The sequence below is a fragment of the Anoplophora glabripennis genome, unplaced genomic scaffold (genome assembly GCF_000390285.2).
Source record: "Anoplophora glabripennis isolate ALB-LARVAE unplaced genomic scaffold, Agla_2.0 scaffold128, whole genome shotgun sequence".
In the NCBI taxonomy this organism is placed as follows: Eukaryota; Metazoa; Arthropoda; class Insecta; order Coleoptera; family Cerambycidae; genus Anoplophora; species Anoplophora glabripennis.
In genome coordinates, this window is record NW_019416289.1 from 978,874 (window position 1) to 982,509 (window position 3,636).

General features: G+C 28.8%; 1 non-coding gene across 1 annotated transcript; it reads left to right on the forward strand.

Moving 5' to 3' along the window:
• The first annotated feature begins 2,718 nt into the window (after positions 1-2,718).
• On the forward strand, positions 2,719-2,790 carry Trnaq-cug. Its single transcript has one exon. It is a non-coding gene; the product is annotated as a tRNA-Gln (tRNA).
• Positions 2,791-3,636: the final 846 nt, after the last annotated feature.

Genomic DNA, 3,636 nt, shown 5'->3' on the forward strand with positions numbered 1-3,636 from the left:
TTACAACAAAAGGATAAGTCAAGGTTTATTTTTACGAAAATAATTTTGCGTAACCAAAAAAAAAACAAATACACAGTATACATCACTATACAGGGTGTTTCTGAAATGAGTGCGTTTCTTGAAAATGAGCAACTTTTAATAGGCAACTGATGATCCAAATGTTTCTGTTTTTCAGAAAAATTAATTAAGAAAATTAACCATAAATGTAAGCCGACCATGTGCATCTTGTGCACGTGCACGGCCAGAATGCTTCGGACTCGCTACATGTGTGAAGCGCTTCTCTAATTGTCTGACGTTCTTCGTGACTTTCACAATCAAGCAAATTTGATGGTAGGAAAATCGGAAAATTGTTGGTGTTTTAAAAATCAAACTGTTTTCTTAACTGTTAATGGCTTTCTGTTTTTAATTGTTTTTGACAATTCAATTTGTCTGTTTTGTCGATTTCCATATTTGACCACTTTTCAAAGCCTAATAATAATTTCTTAAATACTCGTTTTTTAATGTTATGTTTGTGCTCATCTATTGAAATATTTACAGGTAGGTAAAATAACGAAAGCGGGTAATGTAAAATGGTACCAAACAATATGGAGACAATTTCTTGTACAATTTATTAGGATGAAAAATTGATAAATGTAAAAGCTTCATCTAACAATAAGAGTAAAATTTATATGTATATCAAATCTTATACTCTATCGCTACTTTTTTAATTATAATCACCATAATAATGACAAATAGAAATGAGGTGGACTGATATTTCTACCTACCGCATATGTTCATTGATTTTTTTATATTGATGATATATGTACACAATAAAGTACTTGCCCATGATAGGTTTCGTTGCACTTTCTTCGAAATATTCAAGTAATACAACATTTACGAGCTGCTACTACATTTTCTTGTCCACATTCCCCAGATAGATAAAAGTTATCTACTTTATCTTTTAGGAGGCAGAGTTCACAGTTGAAAACTTATTAGTTGATAGATACGTCTTAGAAAACAAAGCTTCCATCTCAGACGGTAACACACGAAAACATAAAAGTGAATATGTAAGTATGGGGCTCTATAAAACGTCTAGAGCACTTTTCAATGTTTTCCCGAAGACATTCGACTTGTCTGTTCAGTTTTCCGATAGCAGTTTTCGAGCATTACCTGTGGCTGATGGTCCAATCCACCAGATCTCGCAGTTATATTTGTTGTTCCAAGAAATATCATAGACGAATCCTCTGGGCAGATGCGAGCTGTAGTAATGGATTTCTATGGAAATTTTTGCAAAAGGACATAAAGTTTATTCTTATCCAAAGAAATTACAAACTGTAGTAGATATGCAAACAATGGGAATAGCTTTGTCTTTATGTAACGACAAACTTTACACATTCAATGCAATGTTGTCTTTATTTTCGTAATATATTTTATTTAACTGAAACCTAAATTTGCACTTCACAAATATAATAATAACTAAAGAAGTTTAACATTTTTATCAACATTTTTTTTCTAAACCATATTTTTAAAGAATTGTGAGAACGTTCCATTGTTGAAATTAAAAAAAATAATTGGATTTTTAAAAACAATAGTACATATTTTATGTTTCCTTATTACAATTGTACGAACATTTTCCAATACATATCATACGTTTATGATTACGATTTTACAATTTGAAAAAATTATCTCTTGTTTAATAAATGGAGAAATGCCTTACCTCTTTTTTAATACGTTTTATTTGAACGACGTGAATTTTTTGGTACTTTAATTACATATTTTTCAAATACATAATTTGATTAAAAGTTAAGTTCTTGTTTTAAGACACTCATAATTACTAAAATTAGAGCTAAAATTAAAGCATAAAACTATCTTCGTATTACAAAATCAATAGATTTTATTTTATTTATATAAAAACTGGAAAACAATTGTCTTGAAATTTACTAAATGTTTCACAATTTTTAAAACAAGTCTGCCGCATGCAGACGTGGTGTGCATCAGCAGGTTAAGCGCTGTTGTCACGTTGTGCTGAAATTCCCCAATATTAATACTCGCTGTATTTTGAAAACTGTTACGGTAAGTTGAATTTAAATAAGTAGGTATTTTCGCTGCTAATATAAACATGTGTCTTATTTTTCATAGTATAAGTATTTTAGGAAGCGATTCGATTAATTAGTTTAAGTATTATTATTTATTACTTGTCTTTATGTATAATTGAAAAAATTGTATTTTATTCTGGGAATATGTGTCATTTATTTCGTTGATAATTCTTTATAAATGTATTTAATGTTATTTTTCCTTCGCGTAGGTATGTCGGAGAAATAGAAATACCTAAAAATAAAATTTTGTAGAAATGTTACAATGTAATAATAGATACATATCTCTTCTTAAAAAATTACTATGGAATTTCTCTGTTTCTAAGTTGGATTACATTTTACGTATCGTAAAATTTTAAAGAAATCACAGAAAAAAGGTAAAATTAAACATTTACTGTAACTTTCTATTGACGTAAAGTTTGACTACAAAAACTTGACTCATCAAATATACAGTGATAATCGAAACGAGCCATTTCTATACATAAAGTAGTACTATTTAGTCCGAAAATAGAAATTAATGTAATTAGTACCATTACGAGGGTGATAGCAACAATTAAATTGTACTAAAAACGCTTGAAAGCTGATAACATTTTAACATTGCAATACCTAATTTATTCATTCAACTGTTCCAAGAAGTCAACAACAAGGTCCCATGGTGTAATGGTTAGCACTCTGGACTCTGAATCCAGCGATCCGAGTTCAAATCTCGGTGGGACCTGAGCTTTTTTTTCAGCATAATTGTTATACAAGTCAAGGTTTTAGTGGGATAAAGATCAATAAATAAAAGAACACTATATTTTAAATCATTGCCAACGTTTCGGTGTTATTTTACACCATCCTCAGGGCTCGAAATTTGAAGTGTCTTTTGTTCAACAAAATATTAAGAAGATGATATCTGGATACTTATATGTGTATTTATAATTCATGGAACAATTTCAATGCGGTTTTATTTCACAGTAAAAATTGTTGTAACGTCTTAGGTTAGAAGTAATGTATTTATACCGTGTGTAAAATATCAACTTTATTAATGCTGAGTATAAAATACCTTTTGCGAAAATTAAATTTTTTATATATTAATATATCACTGTAATATTCAGTAATATAGTAATAAAATTTTAAATAAAACATATTTACTTTCAGTTAGCATTAAATCATAAAGAATGCGGGGAAATAATCAGTAATGGTGTATTTTAATTGGAATTTTAGACTAGTTCGTAAAATATATTGTTCATGATTTTCAAACGATAGTGCAAACTTTTATTTTATTGATTAATCCAATACTTAGTACATAGAAAAAAATGTCTGCTCAAAAATTTGTATAAATTGTTGTGGTCTGCATTTTATGCAATGACGTTATATTTAGTAATGAAGTGCAGCCGATAGAATAATCCTAAATCCCTGTTCTGTATCGCATTAACTCTCGTCAAACTAGGAAATTTTATTGTTACTGTTACTAAAAAATATAGAAATTATTTTTATTGCTATAAATAGCCGTCTGAATTCTTTAATTTATATCTACCTCTCTGTTTGTAGTAAAAGGTAGTATCTGTATATTGTGAACTAT